Source organism: Monodon monoceros, unplaced genomic scaffold, assembly GCF_005190385.1.
Source record: "Monodon monoceros isolate NGI ecotype Baffin Bay Population unplaced genomic scaffold, NGI_Narwhal_1 Super_Scaffold_15, whole genome shotgun sequence".
Lineage (NCBI taxonomy): Eukaryota > Metazoa > Chordata > Mammalia > Artiodactyla > Monodontidae > Monodon > Monodon monoceros.
The window spans coordinates 29763695-29791680 of NW_021703771.1; the positions used below are offsets into that span (position 1 = coordinate 29763695).

The 27986-nt window shown below is 34.4% G+C and overlaps 1 long non-coding RNA gene across 1 annotated transcript in view; it reads left to right on the plus strand.

The window, feature by feature from the left end:
- The first annotated feature begins 8088 nt into the window (after positions 1-8088).
- LOC114896004 overlaps positions 8089-27986 on the plus strand; it is a 109358-nt gene continuing 89460 nt past the window's right edge. Inside the window, exon 1 of the long non-coding RNA XR_003793703.1 lies at positions 8089-8127. This is a non-coding gene — a long non-coding RNA (uncharacterized LOC114896004). The remainder of the gene's footprint in view (positions 8128-27986) is intronic.

The following is a 27986-nucleotide window of genomic DNA, read 5'->3' on the forward strand; positions in this document are numbered from 1 at the left end:
TCATTGGTAAAATCTTTAACAATTGAGCTGCTACACTGTGCCAAGGACTATCATACTAACCAAGATGGTTTCCTCTGCACCTGCCAGGTGGTAGGTGAGCCAGTCCCAAATCTTCATCTTACTGCTCATTTGCTCAGATGAATGTTGATGCCACTTGTCTTGTACTTCTGAGAAGCAGACACCAAGGTTGGATTAACATGCAAGTATTTTATTAGAGAAAACACCCCTCTGAGTTAAAATAGTGAGGGAAGTGTTTAGCACCTTCAGGCCACAATGTGGGAGAAAGAAGGAAGGTAGTGTCCTTGACAATTGATACTGTCTAAGGAAGTTTTAGCAAGGGCTTTAGGGAGTCTTCAAGCCAAAGTCAGCTATCAGAGGAGTCCAGTGTCTCCCAGGAATAGGCATCACTTAATATCCTTGCCATGCTCGGTGATTGGCTAGGAGCAGCCCATGGGAAGTGTGGCCTCAGTGCAAATGTCACAGTGGGTTTCACGGTGCAGCAGTGGGGCCCCTGGTCAGTTACACTTCCCATAGTGGGAAGTACACAAGGCACATCCTCATGGCTTTCACACAGAGACAGTGTTTACTTCTGAAGTCCTTTCCTGTTCCCCCTTCATTTTCTTCCTTGTTGGTTATAATTTTTGAATTTAGTGATTGTCTTTGCATTCTTTTCCCTAATATAAAAAAATGGAAACAGCAAAGGATTTCCAGTCAGAAGGACCTGGGTTAAATTACTACCACTAGAGCAGGACTTGAGGACAACCTCTGGTTTGCAATTTCCTCATTTAAAAAATAGTGAAGTAGCAAGATTGTGTTGAGAATGAAGGAAACCAGGTCTGTAACTAGACATAATATTATATACTAATTTATTTGTTCTTTGTCTCACTTCCTTTTCCCCTTCCCTAACCTCATGCTCCCTCCACTGGAATGTAAGATCCATGAGTCCCAGGGGCATTTCTGAATCTTTTACTTCTATATGTCACCAGCACCAGAACTATACCTGCCACACTTAAACAGTATTTGTTGAGTGGATGGATTAACTTGTTTAGCTTAACATTTGAGATACAGTAGGTTTCCAATACGTAAAATTTCTCATTTTTCCCCAGAGTCTGAACAAGTACATTTTCCTCCTGTGTATATTATTGTTATTGCACAAACCAAGAATGAATTTTCTGATAGAAAAAAATTCAAGAAAATGGTGTAAGACACTTCCATGATGGCCAGAGATTTCTGAGCCCATTTGAACAGTGTTGTGAAAATCATGAATGTGGATAAATCACAGTGATAATTTTGGGGATTTTACTTTAGAATTTAATCATTTTATAATTTGAGGCTGAATACTGGGATTATTGTTGATATAGAATATTTTATTTCAAACACATTTTTAATTTGCTTCACCATTCAACAAGTACTTCCCACATTTCAGGCACTGTGCTAGACTTTTTTTTTTTTTTTTTGCGGTACGCGGGCCTTCACTGCTGTGGCCTCTCCCGTTGTGGAGCACAGGCTCCAGACCCGCAGGCTCAGCGGCCATGGCTCATGGGCCTAGCCGCTCTACGGCATGTGGGATCTTCCCGGACCGGGGCACGAACCTGTGTCCCCTGCATCTGCAGGCGGACTCCCAACCACTGCGCCACCAGGGAAGCCCCTGTTTGTTTGTTTTTGAAGGATACTTGACCTACAGCACATTTAGTACCTGTTACACACATAATGATTCAATATTTCTATATATTTCACAATGATTACCATGGTAAGTCTAGTTACAATATGCAACCACACAAAGATATGACATAGTTTTTGACTATCATCCCCACAATGTATATTTCATACCCCTGACATTTATTTTGCAACTGGAAATTTGTACCTCTTAATCTTCCTCACCTATTTCTTTCCTCCCCACTCCTCCTCCCCTCTGACAATCACCTGTTTGTTCTCTGAATCCATAATTCTGTTTCTGTTTTGTTATATTTGTTCATTTGATTTTTAGATTCCACATATAAGTGAAATCATATAGTATTTGTCTTTCTCTATCTGACTTGTTTCACTTAGCATAATACCCTCTATATCCATCCATGTTGTCACAAATGGCGACATTTCATTCGTTTTATAGCTGAGCAGTATTCCATCACACATATACACACGTACCACATCTTCCTTATCCATTCATCTATTGATGAGCATTTAGGCTGCTTCCATATCTTGGCTATTGTAAATAATGTTGCAATGTGTCCTTTCTAATTAGTGTTTTCATTTTCTTCAGATGTATATCCAGGAGTGGAATTGCTGGGTCATATGGTAGTTTTATCGTTCATGTTTTGAGAAATCTCCATACTGTTTTCCATAGTGGCTGCAGCAGTTTACATTCCCACCAACAGTGCACAGGGTTCCCTTTTCTCTACATCCTCGCCAGCACTTCTTATTTGTTGTCTTTTGGATGACGGCCATTCTGACAGGTGTGAGGTGATATCTCATTGTGGTTTTGATTTGCATTTCTCTGATGATTATTGATGTTGAGCATCTTTTCATGTGCCTGTGAGCCATCTGTATATCTTCTTTGGAAAAATGTCTATTCAGATCCTCTATTTTTTAATCAGGTTGTGTTTTTCTTTTTGATGTTGAGTTATATGAGTTCTTTGATATTAACTCTTTATCTTATATATTGTCTGCAAATATCTTCTCCCATTCAGTAGGTCCCCTTTTCATTTTGTTTATAGTTTCCTTCACTGTACGAAAGCTTTTTAGTTTGATGTAGTCCCATTTGTTTATTTTTGCTTTTGTTTCCTTTGCCTGAGGAGACACATCCAAAATAATATTACCAAGACCTGTGTCAAAGAGCTTACTGTATATGTTTTCTTCTAGAAGTTTTATGGTTTCAGGTCTTACATTTAAGTCTTCAATCCACTTTGAATTTATTTGTGTGCATAGTGTTGAGAGAGTGGTAGTCCAGCTTGATTCTTTTGCAAGAAGCTACAAGCTGCCCAGTTTTCCCAACACCACTTATTGAAGAAAATTTTTTAAAAATTCCTTGCTGAGTAGTGGTATGTATATTATTGTGGTGAATCTATAATATTTTCCCACTGTTAAAACCTTTTTCTTAGGATAATACACTTTATTAAACTAGCTTTTAAAAAATTATGCTTAAAAAGACAACTTTTGGGGCTTCCCTGGTGGCGCAGTTGTTGAGAGTCCGCCTGCCGATGCAGGGGACACGGGTTCGTGCCCCGGTCCGGGAAGATCCCACATGCCGCGGAGCGGGTGGGCCCATGAGCCATGGCCGCTGAGCCTGCGCGTCCGGAGCCTGTGCTCCGCAACGGGAGAGGCCACAACAGTGAGAGGCCCGCGTACCGCAAAAAAAAATAAAGACAACTTTTTACTACTGAGTAGTATTCCATTGAGTGTATATACCATAATTTGTTTATTCTTTCTTCTGTTAATAGACATTTGGATTGTTTCTAATTGTGGCTGTTATAAATGATATGTTTCTAGTTCAGCTACCATGGTCATTTGTATACATATCTTTTTGTAGACATATGTTTTCATTTCTTTTGGATAAATACCTAAGAGTTGAGTTGCTGAGTCATATGATAAGTATTTGTTTAACTTAATAAGAACCTCCAAATTGTTTTCTAAATTGACTAAACCATCTTATATTCCCTTTGGTGGGATGTGAAATTTTGAGTCCCTCCACTTTCTCACCAACACTCGATATCATAAATCTTTTTATTTTTAGCCATTCTGGAGTATATATAATGGCATCCCAAACTGATACACGCAACAACATGGACAAAGCTCACAAATTTTAAGCTGAGTGAAATAATCATTTACAAAAGAGTATATACTGTATGATTCCATTTATATGAAATTCTAGAAGGCAAATATGATCTATAGTGACATACAGCAGATCAATATTTGCTTGGTGCCAGGGATGGGGCTAAAGATTACCTACAAAGGACACAGTGCAAAGGAACTTTTGAGGATCATGGAAATAATCTGTATTTTTATTAAAATAGTGTATCAATGTAAATATTTGTTAGCATTCATCAAAATATACACTTAAAATAATACGTCCATAAAATTGATTTAATAAGAAACATATTAAATTCGCTTTTGATTATTATCAAAAAGTCTTAAACATATCAGCTTACTATTAGGAATACAAGGCATTTTAAAAATATGAAATAAGTACATAGGCAATCCACAAAATCAGGCACTGTGCTTTCCAGGGAAGCATGTCTGTAAAAGCTATCTGAATATCCTTCATTCGGTCAGACTCATTCAAGTCCTTACACTTACAGAGTAAAATTCTAATCAGATGGTCAGTTGAGTCAGGTTATGATATTTCTAATTTACCAAAATACGAGTATTTGTTAATTATTATTAAATTATTAAATTAATACATGTTCTTTATAAAAAGCAATGCATGGGAGATTATTCATCATTCCACCACCCAAGGGCAATTATCATTCATATTTTGGAGTATTCCTTTATTTTTAATGCAATTTTTACATGTCTCATGTAATATGGTAAGTGATATTTTGTAAGTGCAATTTTACTCAGTATTATATCATTAACATTTTCCCAAGTCATTAAACATTCCATTAAAATCGTTTTAATAACTACATAATAGTTCATCATATGCATGTACCATAATTAACGATTACTCTTTTAATGGCATTTAGGTTTTTTCTAAATAGCAGACACGTTGCCTAGCCCACTGAAATTTCTCCAGAAATTTTATCGAATGAATGAATGAGTCATAAACAATGTTGTGAAGAACATCTTTGTGTCACAATTTTTATATTTTGTGAGAAATTTTAAGATAAATTCCCAGAACTAGAATGTCTGTGGCAAATACATAAAAAATGTTAGAGGTACTGATTCAATTGTCAGAAGCTTTTATCTTGGGAGAAAAGACAAAAATGATACTATGTGTGGATCTTCAAAAATTAACTAAGGCACATTTTAAAATAATTAAATGTATTTTAGAGAGTTATGGTTCACTTTCGACTGGCTATTTCTCTTAATGGTGTTTTAGTAAGATCAATTAAAGGTAAAACTGTGGCCCTTTTCTTTCTTTCTTTTTTAAAATAACCTCACGGTAGTCCTATCTCTAACAACATCTTTTAGATCATCTCTGATCCTACCACATTATTTAAGTCCACTTTATAAATTCCAGAGTTTTTGTCTTGTTTACAGCTTCTGTTCGTACATTTTGCCATTACTGTCTTTTTTCATCCAGTTTGGTCATTATGTAAATTTGTTTCCACTCTGGCACTTACTGAGTAGCAGACGCTAAGAAAACACATAACTACTCTGTTGTGGTGATGGTGACAGAGTTGACACTTTCTACTTGGTGCTCTACATTAATCTGCCCTGGCTTATTTTCCCAATGTAACCTCAAGAATGAAGCCACAATCTCTTTTAGTGTTGATTCCTTTTTACATCTATTTCTCAAGGTAAACTTTCTCACTACCTAAAGGAGCAGGCCTTAGGGCTTACTGAACACATTTCAGGTCTTGCTAGTCAAGCTGGCCATGAAAGCGAGAGTACTGGCTGATGATCTGGCTCCAAGGCTAGAGCCTTGCTCCATGCTGGCCAGTGCTCCTTCCTATTCTGATCCAGATTTCAGCCCTTAGTGGGAGTGGCTTTGCCTTGTGCAATGATATGGAGCTGGAAAAAAGATTCTCTTTCCATATTGCTTCTAGGACATTAATCCCTGGAAAGCTCTTAATTTCTTTGTGGCCTTTTCTAGTTTCTTCATTTCCAGTTCTCCTATTTCTTCATAATTTGGGGCAGTTGCTTAACATAAAAATATTGTGGTTTATTTTCAAAAGCCTGCTTTCCTGGGAGAGAAGTCTCTTTTTCAATACTAACTAGATAATTACATTATGTCATACACCTTGTATAAGTCATGCCTAGGACTTAAATCCATATCCATATGACCAAAATAACCCAACTGGTATGTCTTCTTGATAGTTTGGCGTTATAAGAACCAAATACATATGATGCACACATAGTCTGCCTGGATGACTTTGGTAAAGATGAGTCTGAAAAAAGTAAATAAAATGACTGGAGCAGCTTAAATGCCTAAGTGGCAGCATCTCAGTATTTTCTGTATGTTTCAGTTTAGGAAGGAACATTTATTCTTTCACTTCCTTAAACAGAATCAAGTAATTTTCTGTTATATTGAAAATTTAAAATTTTAATGCAGATTTATAAAACCTATGAGAAAAAACTGGCTCACTGTTTCTTTCTGGGTTATGTATTACAACTGAGGTACCAAAATCGGAATGCTTTTGCAGAAAGTCTCAAATATTTTACAAGTCACATTGCTGAGATGTGGCAGTGAATAAAGCTGTGATACCTTGAAACCCAATTTAAATCTTTTTAGACTAATCAATACTGCTCTTCAATTTTAAAAATGCATTTCTCTTCATCACAAATGAGGTGAGAGTTAACATATAAGTGGTTAGTCAAAAAGTATGGCACAGTTCCCCTGGCAACTGCCCATTTCCTTGACTCCATTGCTATGCACTGCATGAGGGCGTGTCAGAGCTGCAGGCCAAGTAAGGGTCAAGGGTTTGGGGAAAACAGGTGTCGCTCAGACCATTTTACTTGACAGTAGTGAGCACTGAGGTCACTAACCCAGTGGAAGGAAAATAGGCCTAACAACAGTGACAAGTTGTAGATGTGACATTTTTTGCCCTCCTTTTTACTTTCATTTCCTTTTTGATTCACACTAAATCTTTTCTTTTTCAACAACACGGGGAGGAATGCCTTTGCTTCTGGGCCCTACAAGGACTCAGATCTAAAGATACCTGTGGAATTTTGAAATTTCATGACAGGACGAAAAATTATATTAAGCCAGTGTTGGATGATTTGGTGATAAATTCTGGCTTCCATCAAGAGGTGTAAATAAAATAAAATGTACAGATGAATTAGACAATGAAATAACTTTTTTTTCTTTTTTCCTTTGGTTTAATATGCTTTGGCTTTAATTTTCCTAAAACATGAAATAGACACGATGCTTTATTTTTCATTTGACTTCTTATTTACTTGTTTTTCATTTTCTTCTAATTTCTATTTCTCTCTCTCTCTTTATCTTTCACACTCAGGCTCACTTATACACACACACGCACACACACACACACACACACACACAAAATCACATTTCCTTCTTTGAATAAAGGAGCAGGTTTTATACAATGTTTCAAGATTTTTATTTCAAGAGTATTACTTCTCTTGAAAGTTGGGCACATTTTATAATATTCCTTGAAAAATAGCTGTAAGTCATCTTTCTACTTGATGCTTACTGCACAAAATTAAAATACTCCTGCTTTTTACTGTATTTATCAATTTCTTTTAAAGTAGCAGTCCTCTATAAAGGTGCCGTCAGGAGGCATTGTGACATTAAATAATTTTGTAAAATGTCATAAAAAGTAGATATTTCACTAGATACTCCTAATAATATTTTATAGCTCATGTAGTTGGCATCCTTCTAATACTCTAGAGTATTTATGAAGACAACTGGGAATTAATTTACAAGTATTGAGTTTAAACCCACTACAGCATATTGTGTTGCTTGTGTAATACCAGAATAAATGAAAAAAAAAATGTTAAAGAGTGTATCAAGATGCAAATGGTAGTTAAAAAAATATCATGATGTACTGTGATGAAATGGTAATGTTATGAATATCTGTTGGTATATTCTAGCAATTAAAAGAATAAAATATCACAATATACTGTGATGAAATGTTAATGTTATGAATATCTTTGGGTATATTCTAGCAATTAAAAGAATCTGTTTTTTGTAAATGCAATTGATACATTTAATACACATCTGTCAGATTCAGACCTGAAAAGCTAAGGGAAAAAATAAAGGCAATGACAGTGGATTTTTTATATTTATAAGGAAATGTTATATGGATCAATTTGTAAGCTTGCTTCTTTTTTGATAAAATGAGAAATATCAATTGTTTTCTATAAAACAGGCTTTACTTTTACATTTGACATTAGTTCATACGTTTCTTTGTTTTACTTTTCAGGCTCAACTTTCCTGCATAATTAAGAATTTGCAGCTTGGTAATGCCAAGAACCACATCTGCACTGAAATCAATTATCTATTTGGTAAGTGAGGCAGAAAATATTTGATAAATATTTTTTATCTGCAGTCACTCTGATGTTCACAATATATCTATGATTTTATTGAAGATCTTAAGAAAATTTCTAAGTATCACTTAAGATTATTTTGTTCAAACTGCTTTGTATTCTGGCAAAGTAGGGGACCCGCCTTTATGGATATGTTTAATCAATTGTGTTTAAAAATAGGAAGTTTTATATGCTGCCATTCTTAAAAAGTGGGAAAGACTGAAAATACATGCATTTATATAATCCATTTTTGAATCTAGCACTTTAACTTTTTATCAAAGTCAAGCTCAAAGCAAAATACTTCTAATTGATCACATGGAAAAATTAAACCTCACTTGTCTTAGCATGTTCTGGCTTCTATAACAGAATACCACAGACCAAGTAGCTTATAAATATGGAAATTTACTTCTCATAGTTCTGTGGGCTGGGAAGTTCAAGAGTAAGGCACTGGCAGTTTTGTTTTCTGGTGCAGGTTCATAGAGTTGTCTTCTCATAGTATCCTCACATGGCAAAGCAGCAAGGTCTCTGGGGTCTCCTTTGTAAGGGCCCTAATCGCATTCATGAGAGCTCTTCCCTTATGACCTAATCACCTCCCAAAGCCCTGCTTCCAAATACCGACATATTGGGGATTTGGTTTCAACATATGAATATTTTTTTGTGGGGGGGGGCACAAACATTCAGCCTATAATATCATTCTACGGTAATATTTTTTTCATCACTTAATTTTATAAAGATTAGGAATTTAGCAGCCCAGGACGTTTTACTTCAACTGTTCATCCAATCTTCCTTAGAGAGTAAGAACTTCCCAAACACCTAACCTAAGTATTCTCTTGTTATACTTGGCCCTTGGCCTCTGTTTTTCCCTTTAGCATTTTCTGTTAATAATTTTTTTTTTTTTTACTGAAGACTGAAAAATAAAATTGAATGCAATTTTAATCTTTGATAATATCAAATGTATAAAATTCCTCAGTATATTATTGTCATTAGTTAAATCTTTACAAAAATGGTGACAAAGCAGTGAGCAACAGTTTAAAAAGCATTTAGAAAGATTGTGAAGAAATTAATCCAAGACATTAGGATATAGAAACAAAGTGTAAGAAAACAAAAGGTTGAGAAAGAGAAAACACAATAAAATGTAAAAGAATTAATATTGAGTGCTAATCATTTATTCAATATTATTGAACAACTATTTCGTTCTAAAAACTGATCTATTTCTGATTTGCCACTAATCACTTTGTACTGAAAATATTTGATATTAAATATTTTTATATCAAAATAATGGCTTTGATATAAAAATATTTATAAGTAGAAAATTTCTAATATAGAAAAATGTCTAAATAGAAAAATTTTTTAATCTTTAATAATATCAAGTACAAAACATTACTAACATTTAGCATCTTGTCTTTTTTCTGTGCACATAAACTGTTTTTACTGAATTACAAATCTTCTAAATATTGAGCTGTATACTCTACTTTTAAAAGTTAACTTAATTTTTTATTATTTTCCATTATATTAAATATCTAAAATATGATTTTAAATGACTCTATGATATTTCAACAAGTGTAGGTACCAAAATTTATTTAATATTTCCCCTACTCTTGGGCATGTAGGTTGTTTACCATGTTTTGTTGCTTTAGGTGATGTTACAGTCAATATTCTCATTCACAAATCTTTGGTTTGCTTCACCACGTTTCCACAGAATAAATCCCCAAAAGTGTAACTATGAGTGTAAAACTGATATCCAGCAAAATTATGTCAACTTAAATGTCTACCAGTAGTTTGAAATTATGCCTAATTCTTGGTTCCTCCTCACCCGACTAAGTATAATACTGAAAAAAAAAAAGTTATTACTTGAGAAATCTTTGCCACTATAATGGATGAAAACAGAGTATTTTGTTTTAATTTGCATTTATTTGATTACAAACATGGTTGAATATTTTTCATATGCTTATTAAACATTCCTTCTCATATCATAGTAGCTCTTTTGAACTATTAGTTTTTTTCTTATTGATTACAAAGAACTTTTTACATGTTAATATTATAAATCTCTTTTTAATTTGTAACATTTCCTCAAACACTGTTTGCCTTTTATTGTTCTTTATATATATTTAACATACTTAATATTGACCAAACTCAAATCCTTGGAGTTTTCTATCATAATTTTTTTTTTAAATGTTTTTACTGAAGTATAGTTGATTTACATGTTGTGTTAGTTTCAGGTGTACAGCAAAGTGACTCAGTTGTATGTATATATGTATAGGAAAGAATATATATTTTTTCAGATTCTTTTCCTTTATAGGTTATTACAAAATACTGAGTATAGTTCCCTGTGCTATACAGTAGGTTCTTGTTGGTTATCTACTTTATATATAGTAGTGTGCATATGTCAATCCTGAACTCCTGATTTATCCCTCCCCCACCCCTCTCCCCTTTGGTAACCATCGTTTGCTTTCTATGTCTGTGGATCTATTTCTATTTTGTATATACATTCATTTGTATCTTTTTATTAGATTCCACATATAAGCCATATAATTGATATTTGTCTTTCTCTGTTTGACTTGCTTCACTTAGTATGATAAGCTCTAGGTGCATCCATGTTCTGCAAATGGCATTATTTCATTCATTTTTATGGCTGAGTAATATTTCACCATATATATATATATACATATATATATATATATATGTATATATATATACACACACACACACCACATCTTCTTTATCCATTCATCTGTCAATAGACATTTAGGTTGCTTCCATGTTTTTGCTATTGTAAATAGTGTTGCAATGAACATTGGGATGCATGTACCTTTTCGAATTATGATTTTCTCTGGATATATGCCCAGGAATAGGATTGCAGGATCATATGGTAGCTCTATTTTTAGATTTTAAAGGAACCTCCATATCGTTCTCCCTAGTGGCTATACCAATTCACATTCCCACCAACAGTGTAAGGGGGTTCCTTTTTCTTCACACCCTCTCCAGCATTTATTATTTGTTCACATTTTGATGATGTCCATTCTGACCAGTGTGAGGTGATACCTCATTGTAGTTTTGATTTGCATTTCTCTAATAATTAGTGATGTTGAGCATTTTTTCATGTGCCTTTCAGCCATCTGTATGTGTTCTTTGGAGAAATGTCTATTTAGATCTTCTGCTCATTTTTTTTATTGCATTCTTTGTTTTTTTAATATTGAGCTGTATGAGTTGTTTGTATATTTTGGAGATTAATCTCTCATCAGTCACATCATTTGCAAAGATTTTCTCCCATTCTGTAGGTTGTGTTTTTGTTTTGTTTACAGTTTCTTTTGCTGTGCAAAAGCTTTTAAGTTTAGTTAGGTCCCATTGTTTATTTTTGCTTTTATTTTCATTACTCTAAGAGATGGATCCAAAAAGATATTGCTGCAATTTATGTCAATGAGTGTTCTGCCTACGTTTTCCCCTAGGAGTTTTATAGTATCCAGTCTTACATTTAGGTCTTTAATGCATTTTGAGTTTTTTTTATCTATGGTGTTAGAGAATGTTCTAATTTCATTATTTTACATGTAGCTGTCTAGTTTTCCCAGCACCACTTATTGAAGAGACTGGCTTTTCTCCATTGTACATTCTTGCCTCCTTTGTCATAGATTAATTGACCATAGGTGCATGGGTTTATTTCTGGGCTTTCTATCCTGTTCCATTGATCTATATGTCTGTTTTTGTGCCAGTACTATATTGTTTTGATTACTATAGCTTTGTAGTATAGTCTGAAGTCAGGGAGTATGACATCAATCAAATGGTAAATAATAGTATTACTTTCAAATTTACAGGGATAAAATTGAATGAAAACAATATACATTAAAGATATGCATCCCAAATATGTAAAATACATTTAAAAATCAATAATAAAAGAATAATTATTTAAAATGGAAGGATTTTAACCCTTTAAAATTAGTTTTAAAAAATTGAACAAAACATTCACAAAATAGAGTATACAAGCTAATAAGAATATGGAAATTTGATCGACATTTTTTATCCACCAGAGAAATGCAAATAATTGAAACTCAGTGGACCATTCCTTCACACCTATTAGAACAAAAAAACAAAATAATAAATAAATAAAATGAAAGAAAAGGAAAGAAACAAAAGTTGACAGTGCCAATTATTAGCAAAGTTTCAGAGCAATAGGTTCTTTCTTATATTTCCAGTGGAAGTAGAAAACCTAGGAAAACTATTTGGCAATTTCAATCCTATATGTTTATGAAATGAATTAAAAATGTATATTTATACAATACTTGTGCAAGGATATACATAGCAGCTTTATTCATGACATATAAAACCTGAAATCAATAAAATGAGTCATAATATGTGAATTTGTAAACAAACTATGATGTACTCATACAATGAATTACTACTCAGCAGTATAAAAGTTATAAATTACTGAGACATCCAAAAATATGGATGAATCTCTAAAAAGAAGAATTTTTTTTTTTTTTCTGCTAAGGAGAGGCTACATACAAATGCCAGACACAAAAGAGTACTTTCTGTATTCTGAGGACATGGAAATGTTCTATTACTTGATCAATGTTGTGGTTACATAGATGTATGTATTTGTCAACTAGGACACATGTAAGAGTATAAACTAGAGAACTACTAACCCATCTCATTTATTAGTCTTGAGTTAATATGGTAAAAATGTTAATTCTTCAAATTTTGATTATTAAATTTAATGAAATTCCAATAGAACTCAAACAGAACTATTATGTGAATTGGATAAAATGATCTTAAACTGTATGTGGAAGACTAAATAAAGGAATGTAAGTAGAAGTAATTAATTAATAAATTGGACTACTATAATACAACATGTACAAAATAAATTCTAGATGGTTTTTAAAAGAGTCTGCACAAATATCTCAGAGATTATATATACAATCTGGGTTTCTGTGAGAGGTCTTCCTAAGCAAGAATGGAAATCCAGTTACCAAAAAAAATAATAGATAAGCATGTTTGATAATATAAAAATGAAAACTTTGTATAGCAAAAGATTTCCAAAATTTGAGAAGAAATATGAACTTAGAATAAGATAAATGAGGACCTCATTTACATTGTTTCTAATCATGCTCACTAGAATATTATATATTAGCTTTGAACAAATTATTTAATTATTATAATTAGATGAAAGTTTTCAACTCAAATTAAGTTATTATTCATTCATCTAATTTATTCAACAAATATGTTTTGGGCACCTATTATACTCTAGCCATGTCCTAGTTGCTGAAGATACAGCAGTAAATAGAACCAAAGAGAGAAAACCAGCTCTCATGGAACTCACATTCTAAATAAGTAAAATTAATAGATAATAAGTAAAATATATAATAAATAATGAGTAAAATAATAAATAAAATAAGTAAAATAGGTGTTAAAGAACATAATATGTAAAATATATAGTATGTTAGAGAGTGATAAGTGTAGTGGTGCAAAACCAGAGTAGTGATATAGGAAGCATGTCGTGTGTGTGTGTGTGTGTGTGTGTGCACTGAGTTAGACAAGGTGTCCAGGGAGTTGCTCACTGAGAAGGTGACAGGTGACTAAAGAGCTGAAGGAAAGGAAAAAGCAAATCACGTGAATATTGAAGTCCAGATTATAGAGGAATAGGAAACAGAAAGTTTGAAGGCAGTGAATTGGGAGCATGCTCGTTTGTTTGAGAATAACAGAGAAGCCAATGTGGTTATAGGGGTAATGAGCTGAGTTGGCAGGGTAGGGGAAGTTTAGGTAACAAGCCCAAAGAGGTAATAGGGGTCCAAAACAGGACCTTATACATTGTGAAGTCTTTGGCTTTTACTGTGAGTAGGAAAGGGAAATTTGAGCATAAAAGTGTGACGGTATATTCTACCTTATCATGGAATGGCTCTGGCTGCAGTGAGGCATAGACTGTAGGGGGCAACGAAGGAGCAAAGAGAACAGCTGAAAGTTTTTGTAATAATCTAGATGGGAGATCATGGTGGTTTGATTTGAGGTAGCAATGGATTTGAAAACTGTCAAATATTACCTATAGCTGAAATACAATAGATGGCAAGAGTTGACCACTAGATTTGGCAAAATAGAGTTCATTGGTGACCTAGTTTTGGTGTAGTGGATAGTGGCAAAAACTTTTTGGAGTGTTTCAAATGGAAATGGGAGGAGAAAATGAGAGTAGATGTCTTTAAAGGAGGAATTCTGCTGTAAAAGGAAGGAGAGAAATTGGACAGAAGTTGGAAAGGGAAATGGGGCCCAGAGATGGAAGAGCTGTAGAGAAAATAAGATGAGTGATATGAGAAAGAGAAAAGTACTGTTTGAATAATAAAATTGATTAGGCCATATGTGATGCAATCCAATGGCCAAATGGAGGAGTTGGCCTTATGTGGTAGTAAGGACAAGTCATCCACAGTAATAGAAGAAAAGGCAAAATATATAGTCACTAAAGCAGGTTGCTAGAATTATGAAGAAAGTGGGATAAACTTGTGGAAATTGTCTTCCGTGTGTTTTTACTTTCCCAGTCATTGCTGTGAGCGAATATGGGGGAGGAAATACTGGAGAACTGGAGGAGGTGGAGGTGTGAAGAAGTCATCATTCTAGGTGATGGAGAGAGTGGAGTGCATGAAAATATGGTATCATTGAGCACTGAGAACACAATTGAGGTTTGTGATTATAAATGCAAAGTGAGTTCAGAAAGCACTGGGTGTGTGTGTCTGTGTGTTTCTCCAGTTTCATTCAGTACAAACATATGTGCCAGAATAGGCAGAATTGAATCTAACCAGGTTGGTGGTTTTTCCATCCGGTACAATGAATTAAAAGAGGAGCGAGGGAGTTGGAAGTATATGTGAGGAAGAAAATATAACTGGCTGAGGAAGTTAGCTGTGTAAGGAGGAAAGTGGGGACATGAAGGTGATTAGGACCATGATAATCAAGTAGAATCAATGGATCATATGTCCTCTGGGGTCAAGGGTTGTTGAAAATGGGGTTTAAGAGAGTGAGCTGAAAACATTAGGTGTGGTAGTTATAGATTGACAAAATCAGCATGGGGTGATAGAAGAAAACAGTTGGAATTCTCACGAAGTTTAAACAGAAAAATAATATCTTTGTTATTCATGAAAGTTCCAATTCAGTAGTTTGTTTTGGACATAGGTTCCAAGAGATTCTTTGCACAATATTTAGTTGTGCTACTCAATATTGAGCTCCTTCAAAAACCTGCTCAATGTACTATTAATCCACCATAGATCTATTTTTATCATTTTTTCCTAAATCATTTTAGGAGCCATTGATATAATTTTTGAGGGTGACATCATTTTATGACCTCTGAGTATGAGGTTATTTTATATACCTTAAAAGTATTCCTTTCAAGTTTCAATACCCATTTGTTACATATATTTATCTATACATTTTTGTCTATGTCTATGTATGTGTATATACAACAACCCAGGGGATTAGGGGGGCCAACACTCTGTGCAATTAAGAATCCAAGTATAACTTTTCAGTCAGCCCTCCCTATGTATCCGTGTTTCCACATCCGGGGATTCAACCAACCGATGATCAAGTAGTACTGTAGTATTTACTATTGGAAGAAAAAAAAAGCAAACGCATTTAAGTGGAGTTGCGGAGTTCAAACCCGTGTTGTTCAAGGGTCAACTATCTATCTATCTATCTATCTATCTATACCTTTTATGATTGATAATATTTTGTAACATTAATTCTGAAACTCATATTCAAATACTGAAACATCTTTAAAAACATATGTTCCCATAAAATAGCCCTTTCTATCTATTCTCATCTGCTTACGGTGGTTCATTTTTCTACTCTGTTCACTTTCCATCCTTCACATGTGTCTTGTAAGGTTTCAATACCAGAGTGTCAGTCCTAATCTAACATTTGTTTTTGGCTATTGAAGCCAACATGTAGATCTTCTGTTTTTAGAGAACTTAAAGTCATTTTGTTATGCTATAAACGTTTGCAGAAATAAAGATTTCTGTAAGCATTGTTAGAGTTATTTTTTCTATAAAGTTTTAATTTATACTAAACTCCTATTTCCTCTATGCACATGACCTCTAAACAGAAAAACCTCTTTAGAATTTCATAGTTCCATAGGGAGGAGGGAACTTAGATTGCTTGGTTTAGCATTTTGCATACTCTATGCAAGATGATAATAAATGTTCTATTTGTTGTATACTCTATTTTCCTATAAGGTAGAAATGAAATGTATTAGCATGTTAAAAATTCTCGGAAGTCCTATAGTAAAGAAATCTGACCAAATTTGATATAGCTTTTCCAAAATATATTTGATATAAAAATATTACCCATCTTCCTTTTTTTCTGAACACCTATTAATGTCTCATTGAAAGAATGCTTCTCAGAACTGTTTGAGAAATGCTGTTCTCCCTGTAGATGAGTAAACAGAGACATGCTATATTGATAGATTTTTTTTCTAAAGTTAAATGGCTATTTATTGGCAGAAATGATCAGAACTAATTTGGACTCCCAATTAAGTGCTCTTCCTTCCTGCCATTTGTCTTCTGGTACTTTCTTATCCCCAGCGCCATGCTGAGCCATATTGGAGCCTGAAGCAAAAGGAAAAATCTGTAACACTAATCCTGTCTTTATTTAAAATACTGATATTTTGTTTTCCATTGATTTATCTGTATAAATTTTAATTAAGAAAAATATTGTTAAAAATATTATGTATCTTGATTACTGAGTTTTTTGTTGCCCTTTATATTTTGTGCTGGAGAGAGGTCATTTGCCTAACTAGACATGGCTTGCATTGTCCCAACAAAACTACATGTATCTCTAGATTTGGAATATCCAAATCATTCCATATTCCAAATTATTTAAAAGCATGATGAGCTAGTCAAGTCCCCACATCAAAACCCAACCTTTGGTAGCTCCGATTCTTCACATTTATAGATAGAAATGTGCCAACCATCCTCCGCCCTTTTGTTCCTGAGAATTTTAGAGTGTCTCTCCAGTTTTTTGGTATATTAATTTATAAATACTGTGTAGATTATACCATACTTTCTGAAAGTCTGCAATTTTAATTAAATTATAATTAACAGCCCAAATCTTCCATTAACCAGTTCCTATGTACAAGGGAATAAGCTTGGGGCTGAGATTACATCTACTAGTTCCACTTCATGAAAATGCATGTCACTTGCTCAGTGAACTCTAACATTACAGCATTTCCCAAAATGTGTTTCAGAGAAGGGGATGTTAATAGACTCAGGGGAGAAAAAATAATATAGTCATAAAATTAACTAGATGGAGAAAGATCTTAAGGAAACTAAAATGGGTCTTTATTTCAGGACTTTTCAGAGCCTTTAATATGCTAATGTCCTTCAGGCATATACAAAGAACTTAGAATGCAGTATTTTTAAATGTATCTGACTGCAGAATATATATATATATATATATATATATATATGTCTGAATGTGTGTGAGCTTTGGCATAGAACATCTGTCATGGCACTATTATTTCACAGATATCTTTGGAAAGTGCATCTCTAATAGACTAGTCAAGATGGGATTTTCTTTTATAGAAAGTATTTTTTAGATGATGTGTAATTCAGTGTTCAATGATACCGCTTTATCTTCCAGTAATGGTTGACTTATCCCAAAGATCAGCCGAGACTCTTCTTGGGCATGGGAGAAATATTGAAAATTAATTAACTGCTTTACCAAGTGGCCATTTATGAGAATAGATTTTAATTTTCTGATCAATACGCCAACCTTTACACAGCTAAATATTTTTTGTAACTCTCAGGTAGCTATTATCCACTTAATGAAAGAGTTACCCCTAATCAATCATATTTGGAACAGCTTACATGTTTATCCTTGTTGGCTCAGCTATCTCTGACCTGTTTACTTCAAAAGAAATTTTGAATATCTAATCCTCCTTTCCTGTTACACCTTTATTGTTTTCCATATATAGTGCATCCCATCCCTTCTCATCTGACCATCCCTGAGGCCTGGGAGAACTGTTATTTTGCTTTTCTTCCTTACTCTCAGAGATGCTGACAAAAATAATTCCTTGCCCCCAATTACTAATTGAAAAAAATCAATATTGATCTGCTGAAAATTGAATAGAAAGTCTAAACTTGGTATTCCTGAAAATAAATTTGAAAATAATTTTATATTTTAAAGAAATTTTGGCTAAGTGTGGTAATAGTGCTTTCAACTTCAAAGATTGAATAATTGATCATAATTTAAAACCATAGCCTCTAACGCCTTCTCCATCTCTTTTGTTTTAGGTGTAGACACTTACATAATATGTCAAAGTCTGTAGTGATATACTATCTTTCAATAGCATCACAGCAACTACCCATATCATGCCCAGGCTTATTTTCATAAGTTCGTTTCCATCTCTGAGCATCCCGTTCATAGTCCATTCGTTGGCCACACACGTGGACTCTATTTGGATTAGAAAGTAATTTTCTTATCTTTAGCGGCATCTCTATCAGCACACTTTAAGAGTATGAGTTTTTCCAAATGAAATAGGTAATTGTCGTTTATGAAATATTATGATGGCACCGAGTCTGTACAACTAAAAACACTCCGGTGTTTGCTGCAAGGCACGAGGAGACAGTGACACAGCTCATTTCCTCAGCCGAGCTCTCTTTGCTGCCTTGTACAACACTCATTTCAAAGCACGCCACAGCTTAGAACTGTCGTGATCCCCATTAATATAAAATCATTGACCTCTGCTCCCGCTGGTGCGACTAAATTACATTCTGCTGCTCAGCGGCAGCCGCCCATGGGGCCAGGGCTTGTAGTCATCGCCAGGTGCCTTGATGCCAGCACAGCCCCTCCTACACCCAGGGTTTGCCTTTAATGAGGATTAGGCACCTTCAAAGATCTAGGAGGACCCGCTCCCAGGATGGAAGCCTTTCTAATGGCATCTGGGCTTATCGTAGGCAGTAATTTAGTATCTCAGAGGAGAAAGGAGAGAGATTCATTTCTCGCCTCTAAGAAATTGTGGGAATGTGTGGTTTTGTAATTGACATTTTTTTCCTCTTCCTCTCTACCAGCACAAATTCAAGAGCATTATGCCTAACACTATCATCTTTTTATGACACCTGGAAGTTGGGTGTGGTAAATTATGACGTATCTCAGGTAGGGAAATTCCTCTTTGACACTATTATTATGTGATGTGCTACTAACAAGACTAAACCCACTCACAGATGACCCACACTCAGTTCATCTTTGTATTTCTGGTGGTGGAATTTCTTTACAAAAGGGTGGATGACCTGATTCCAAATGTGGTCTGTTTTCTCACTGTGTGGTCTCCTTTGCATCAGAGCCTGACCCTTTCAGACCTGCCCTTTCACGCGGTACATTTGCTCTCTGAGAGTGAGGCCATCAGGGGTCTGAACCTTCCTACAGTGGGTTTGGAATTTGCAGGAATGCTTTCCGCTGCTACAGTAGTCATTCTTGCCTTGATTATTAAGGAACAAAGCAGGAGAGTTAGGTAGAGAAATGCAGAAAATAGCCATTGAACACAGAAAACATTTTATGTATTCAAACTCCTCCCTTACATAAACCTCAGAAAAATGAAAAAACAGAACTAAAAATTACTCATACATATGGTATCAAAATAAGTGTGATTATGTGAATGTACGTACATTCACACTATTATTTGCAGTATGTTTAGATGAGTTCTTTATATAACAACCTGTTATTCAATAAAAAGCTCAGAAATAATTTATCATCAGAATAAAATCTGGTGTTTGAAGTATCATTTGTGGAAAAATCAGATGTTTTTTTCTGGTGAGGGAAGGAATCTACATATTAGAGTAAAACAGGTTTAATCTGGGAGAATTTGTAATCATAAATCAGTTGATTTTCTCTCTGTTTTTAGTTGTGAGACCAAATCATGAAATTTTCTCAATCTAGTAACCTTCAACAGGTTTTAGTTTTTAAATATATTCTGGTAAGAAACTGTGCCTTAGCTCAGCCCATGTGCATGCCGTAACCAGTTAGAGGTGTAAACTGGGACAGAGTTTAGTCAGTACTGTGCTGGTCACAGACTTTGTCTGAATTTTCTACCCTATGATTCCTATCAGAAGAAACAAATTAAGTTTTATGGCCCTAGGGTGTATCTGCAGAGAGTTCTCACTAACTGCAGAGAGGTTAAATGGTCTACACTATTTAATTATAAAATTTACTAATACTATTTGTTGATAAAAATCTGTTTTAAATAAAAATGCACCAAACCAAACAATAATAAGAATTTCTGAAGATTGAATTTATCTCCATGATATATAAATATAGATAAAAGTAAATTTGCTCACTATACTTTTTAAAAGACTTATTTTTTGTTTCCGAAATTATTTTTTCCCTGAGGTTTAATTGTTTCATGAAATTCAGTATCTGCCTTAACAACTTGCTCTTGAAAGCTGATACCCAAACAGAGGGCTTTCTTTCCAGAAGGGTGTCCTAACCCCAGTCACACGTCTGCTAATTTGGCTTTTCTCTTAATCTCGGAAGAACTTGCTGAACAGAAGTGAAACTATGCACGTGCTAATGGCTCGCGCTCTGCAAACTCCCCTCTCTCCCCGAGAGTGTCTGGTGTGCAAAGCTGAGCTGGAACAAAGATACACTAATTATTCCCCATTAATTTGTCTGCTTGAATGGTCCTAAATACCAGAGTGATTAATTAGCGCAAGGCAGCCGGGGCAGGATGTCACACCCTTCTCTGCATTTAAGTGTCGGCAAGGTTGTGCTCAAGTGTTGACAACAGCATATCTTTAATTTTCTCCAAGAAGAAAAGTTTAGTCAGTACAATTAATTTGAGCTTGGCTGGCTTGCAGGAATAAATGTAACATGTGGAATGATATTACTGCTGTATAGGCATTTTTTTGCCTCCTTAGGGTACAGTAAAACTTTTTTGGCAACTCCGCTATTGAATAGTGTATTTCTATAATTGGTTCAGTTTAGCTTAATTACTTTTGTGCATTTTGCAGAAAAAAAAAACAGCATGGATCATAAAATAGAAATTATTATTCATAATAGGTTAAGAATATAGATAAATGAATGCGTAGATAAGAATTAGAAGCAGATAAAGAATGGCATTAAATTTGGTATCTTTTTAATGTATGCAATTTTCTCTCATGAACTAAAATGTACAGCAATGTTATAAAAAGAATTTGAGACCACTTAACCCCTGAAGGTTATAAATCAGTTTACTTAAAAATATATAACTGAAAAGTTGCTTATTTGACCTCATTTTTTGGAAGTGGGTTTTGCTGAGATTTTAAGCTTTATGAACAATATTTTGCCTAGATTAGTCTTCTAACTAGTAACATGTATAAATCACTTGTAAAGAATAATAGAGTAATAGGTGATATTTAGCACTTTCATTCTATTCTTTATTTTTTGTAACTTTATTTGTCAGTGTTTTTCATAAGAAAAAATTAACTCCATTTTAAAACAATTATATACTGTTTAGAGAAATGAAATGAATCAAATAAAGTAGCTGCTTGCTCATACCGTTTTCCCTGTTTTAAGATTGAACTACAAACATAATTCTGAAATAGAAACGTAATACTTATATAATTAGGAAGTAGCATGTTTCATTTGTTACATTATATTTCTTGGCTGTTACTGAAATTTTAAATTAATTCATTTTGCTATGGGCATGCTGTTTTGTTTTGTTTTGTTTTCAAACAGTGGGAAGAGAAAAAAATCAGAGAGTGCCATGCAGCCGGCAGCATGGATGTTCTCATCTTTTCTTTCACAGCCTTCCTCAAGCTCTATACAAACCCAAAAGGCTATTCAGCAGCAGGGGTGGGAGCACCGAGGGAGGGAAGGGGTCACCTCTCCCATCTCTCCATGTATCTCATTGTTCATCACTTGTCAGTGTATTTCCCACACACCATCTCCAGCCACTTGGAGCCTCATCCTGGCTGCTGGTTCCATGACCTCCACGACATTATTCTCTCTTCCTCCACTCCCCACATCTACAGTCTTGTTTTGTTTTTTAATTTTTCCCAGACAGTGGTTGCTATAAGACTGTCACTCTGGGTATATAGGGTTGTAGAAAATATTTGTTGGAACAATTAAGAGTAAAACAAAAGTTTCTCGGTACAGTGATCCCTGGCTTATACTTCATCGTATTCTTCCCCTCCAACTTCACTCTTTCACCTCCAATGTCTCCACAGGTTTTCACAGTGGTTGTTAACTTTTCATTGAAGCAGCATATGTAGTGAAAAAATCCACAATCCTCAGGCTGGAAGTTTTATTTCCAGTAGTAGTTTTACTACACATTAATAGTGCAATTTAAGGGGAAAAAAGTCACTTAACCTATTGAGCCTCTTCTGCAAAATTACTATTTGCTCCATGGAGATGTAAATGAAATAAGAAATATGATTCTTCATCCACTTTGTTTAATAGTCTGTTACTCTTGGTAGAACAGAGGTAGATGTATTTTCTTGGTGCTTCACAGTTTATTAAATATTTGCCATATTTGCCCATCTATGGCAGGGCATAAAATTATTGACAATGTTTATACTTGATTGAAATGAGGTTAAATCCTGTTCGTAGGTTTTGCTAATTCTCCTCTGCCTCAGCAGATAAACATGGAAAGAGTTGGAAGGGTGTTAGACCTCTTTATATCAAAAGAAAGAACTCTTTTCACTGAAATATCTTTGAGACTTTTATATCTTTGAAGAGAGAAGAACAATTAAAAAGTTATAGTCAAGCTAAATACCTTTAATTCCTTGCCTTCCCTGTGTGTATACACTGCTTCCCACATCAAGAGATGGAGTCTAGTTCTTCGCTTCTTGAATATAGCCTGGATTTAGTGACTTGCCTTTTTCTATGGTTGCAGCAAAGTGATGTCCCAGGACTTTCAAACTAGGTTGTAAGAAGCTTTGCAGTTTCCCTGGATCACTTGGTATACTTGTACTTTCGATGTATCCTCTAAGAATCTACATAAGAGAGCTACATGGATGTTATAAAGCAGAAACTAACACACCATTGTAAAGCAATTATACCCCAATAAAGATGTTAAAAAAAAGAGGGAGAGCTACGTGGAGAGGCCACATGTAAATGCTCTAGTCAACAGCTCTAGCTGAGCTCCCATGTGACATCCAGCATGAACTGACCACCATCTTGGATGTCTAGACCAATCAAACCTTTAGATGACACCAGCACTAGCCACCATTTGTTTGCAACCCCATGAGAGCCTCCAAGTGAAAATCATCCAGCTGAGTCCATTTGATCCACAGTAATGTGAGAGATGATAATAAAGTATTACTTTAAACCACTAAGACTGGGGATGATTTGTTATATAGATAGAATGATGAAACAACAACAAAGCAGCATATTAGCATAATTTAAACTTTTTACATCACAGTGGCAAATCAAGATAAAATTCACAGCTAGAACTTGAATAATTGAGCGAGGAATTGTATTTGGGTATATCAGCTATCTTCACTCATTCATTCATCCATCCATCATTTGGCTACCATGAGCCAGAATTTTGCTTGTTACATACACTGAAGAATTTTTATAAACAAAAGGTTTAGTTCCTCGAAGTATATTGGTTCAGAAATGTGTGTTATCAAAATAATTTTTACAAATAACAAAATGAGATTTAAGATGTACATTTTTTAATAAACCATTATAAATTATTTTAAGAACTGATATGAGATACCAGATTTTGAATTGTGGTGATTTATTAACTCTGAATTGCACTCATTCCTTCAAGAATTCTTTGAACAGAGGCTTTAGTTTTGTCAGTGTTTCTCACATTCTAGTGAGAAGTAGAATGGAAAACTCTGGCGAACTATTAGGACAATAACATCTATTTCCCCCACAATTCCTTTATAAAATTATCCTAAGAGCAGTGGTGCTACTCTTGATCTTTTAGAAAGATCAGTGTCAATACCATCTTATGTGCTGTGGACAACACTGGTCACACAAATCATACCTTTTGGGAAAAAAGTAGATGAAAACAATTTAATTTATGGACTTGACTTTTTCAAAAAATACACATTTTTCCTTTTGCTCCTTGCCTTTGGCCTTCTTTGACAGTTCCATCTCCTTTTCTTTATCACCTTTGTGGGCTTGTTTCCTGCTATACCTAAAGTTGTAAAACTCAAAGAGTGGAAATAGTTTATCAAAACAGCCTGTGTATCTTAGAAAGTGGAAGCGACATAGGGTGGAATGTTTAGTATTTAGACACCAGCAGCTTGTAATAGCTAAAGCAATGATACGCTTCCCCTAGTTTCTCTTTAGTGAGTACTTGGCTTCTTGGAACCTGGGAGAGGAAGAGAGATAGAAGGTGATTTTGTGGGGAGGGAAAAAAGAAAAGGCCTAATGGAATGCTGAAAGCAGCAGTGAGCAGTGCAGATGACAACCGTGCTAAGTGTAACCAGACACATCTCTTCAACTTTAACTAACATCCTCCTTCTTCTTTCCCGCCAGATTGTTAACATTGTTATGATGTTAAGAAGAGCATTGCCCAAGTAATGAAAATTTTTCTCTCTTCCAACAGAGGGTATTTAAAAAAAAATTTTATTGCATTATAGTTGATTTACAATGTTCTGTTAGTTTCTGCTGTACAGCAAAGTAAATCAGTTTTATATATATATATATATATATATATATATACCCATTTTTAGATTCTTTTAGAGTATATATACTCTTTTTTAGATTCTTTTCACATATAGGTCATTACAGAGTATTGAGTAGAGTTTCCTGTGCTATACAATAGGTCTTTATTTGTCATCTATTTTATATATAGTAGTGGGTATATGTCAATCCCAATCTCCCAACAGCAGAGGGTATTTTTGAAAAGCATTCACTTTCTTCTGCCCATTGAGAGGCTTTCTAAAAAATGGTTTAATGTCTAGTATTATATTGAAACTAGTATCTGTAAACCTTGATTCACCTGTAGCATCTAAATGTAAATTCAGCTTTAGTATCAGAGATTCTCAAATATCTGTCCAAGGTCTGATGCCAGGCAGTTACATTGAAATCACAGGAGAGTGTGTTTAAAATCTGGAATTCTAGATCCACACCTTGCTGGAATGGGACCTGAGAATCTGCTATTGTTCTCATCTACCATCACATGTGGCCCAAGCTTTCTTCCATGAAACTACAGTGCCTTGAGATGCTCTGTAAAAGGAACATTCTCTCCTAGAGAGACACAATGCACATGGTCATATTAAATTCGGAAATGTATTTAACTTGACTTAACCAAGTATTTCCAGACTTATTGGACCTTCAAAACATTTTTTAACATAGCATTCCATGGAGCACACTTTGAGAAAAGAAAGTTTAGAGGAATGCTGAGATGTTCCTTCAATTAAAATTAAACAAAACTTTCTTTGGTTTGCAAAATTTATATTTTCTCACATACTCATAACATTTCCTGTAAGCTTGACCTTTTTTTTCTTTCCAATTGCTTACTCTCTGCTGTAAACTAATATATATTTTCGAATATAATGGTTTTTAAAAAATAGAAATTACCTTAAAATTGTACGTGTGCCTGAAGTGTTCAGTGTTTTCCAAGGAACATATGTATTACTCATTACTTCAAAGGTCTAATTCTAAGAATTTACAAGAAAGAATCAAAATATTTCATTATAAAGTAAATGGTCTCTAGAATAACTCGCCATGTCCTGGCTTGTATTATAATTAGTTATCGACATGAATTTTCCCTCACTCAACTACAGGCTACTCGAGGGAAAAGATATCTTGCTCACCTTTGTTTAAAAGCCTTTCCTGAGTTGTGTTGATTCCTATAACCAGGTTTCCCTGAACCATGATATCAATGTCCAGATGTTGTTCAATGTGAAGAATTCACACACTTCAGTAGTTTGCTGACCTTATCAGGTTTATGTGTTTTGTTTTGTTTTTCAAAGATAAAGTGATACTTCACCCTCAATTTGCATATTGGAAACATCAGTAACCAACATCCACTCATCATCCACTTCAGTACAAAACCCCAATCTGTCAAATTCTTGATAAGCTCCTTGAGGACAGGGATTATATTTTTACTTCTTTTTGTCCCTCCTAGACCTTCAAAAACATTCAAGAAGTAGTTGTGGAGTGGATATGAATCACCAAAAGGGAAAAATGTTGAGCAATCTGTGACCATTATGACTTCCTCAATATAATGTTTTTCTGAAAACCAAGATCCCAGACTTGACGTTTATGGCAACATAGGTGCCAACCGTGGGCTGCTTTCTGCACTAAATGGAATTTCTCTGTTTGCTTTTTCTGTCCCTTGCTCTTATTCCTACTCATTTCCAAAGCTCTGAATATTCAGCTTATGTAGTTAAAAGTTAAATTTCAAAGATACCGAATTTCAGAGTGGAGGTTTTATTAAGGGCAGTAATAAACAAGTGAGAGTTGCACTGCACTATGACAAAAGTTCTGCAGCTTCTATGGCCCTTGTGTTCATAGATGAAGAGCCAAATGGAAATGTTCAATAAAACATGTGCGAGACTGCACAATGGAACAGTCCTTACATTTTACATCAAGCTGCATCAGGGTCACGGGAGGTGTTTTATTAGCGCAGTCAACAATAATATCGTGATTTTTTATTAGGAAAAGATAGTGAGAGACTCCTAATTATTTTTCAGCCTGAGGGGCATTTTTTCTTAAAATGAGTGTTAATTTGATCATTGTCGTGCAGTTCACAGATTTACATGAACTTATTTCACTGTGACACATGGTTAAGAGCCAGACTAAGATTGTTGCTTTATTAATGGTTTTCAGTAAATGTATTCAAAAGTGCTAACTGTGTGGGTGTATGGATGATATTGATAGCACTCGGAAGGTTGAATCCTTTTGGAAGTAGCTAGCCTGAAGCTCTTTTCACATGATATTTTCTTTGTTCATGCAGTGAGATGTTAAGCCTACAAGAATGAAATAAAATCCCAGTGAAATAAGAATGGCTTTGTCTCAGATATTACCAAAATGGCTTTTCTAGAAATGTTTCCTTTCTTGTTTTCCCCTTCCCCCAGTAAGGCAAGCATTAGAGACCTGAAAAAGCTAGTGATTTTTCAAAACTCTTGCTTTAGCATAATCAACAAAATACTGCACAACGTTTTTGTTGTTAAATGTTATCTAATAAGCATAATCTACTAACGCTTACACTAACAATTCTTGCCAAGTGTATTTCTGAAGCTTATTTATTATGATTTTCTTTTTGATCTGCACAGATTATGCTAAACTGAAAGCAAGAATCTTAAGCTAGTAGCGACCAGGCTCATTTTTATTTTATCTGTCTTTTTTACAAACATCATTAATTTAGTAAAAAATCTTGATACCGTAAGAGATTCCACATCAGACATAATTTTAACGTAGAAAAATTCTTCAAAAAGGGCAAAAGTTTAATATGTAGAAGGAGAGAACCTGCGATTTATTCTGTAGGGTCTTCTATTTAATTTATAACTGACTTGTTCTAAATAATTTAGTGCATTTGGAAAAAAATCCTGAATTGGACTGAGAAAATTGGCAGAGTTTTTTTTTTTTTTGACATAAGAATCTTATTAATTTGAGGAAAAATCCCCATTTTTTAAGATAAATTTTAAAAATTATATTACAAGTATACAGGTGATTTGTAAGTTATAAAGTGTATCAAGATTTTAAGTTACTATCCTTATTTAATGAACTATTAATCTGTATGTCGGCCGTAAAGACCACTTGGTGTCTTTATATATTTTAACATGATTAAAAACTACAGAAAATTTGTCACATATTGTTCATAACAGAGTAATCTTAAAAGAAGTATGGTGATTGGGGCCAGTAAAAAAATTAATGCTTATCCCATGGCAAATCTAATACATAATTGATATTTTTAAGGACATCCTCATTGT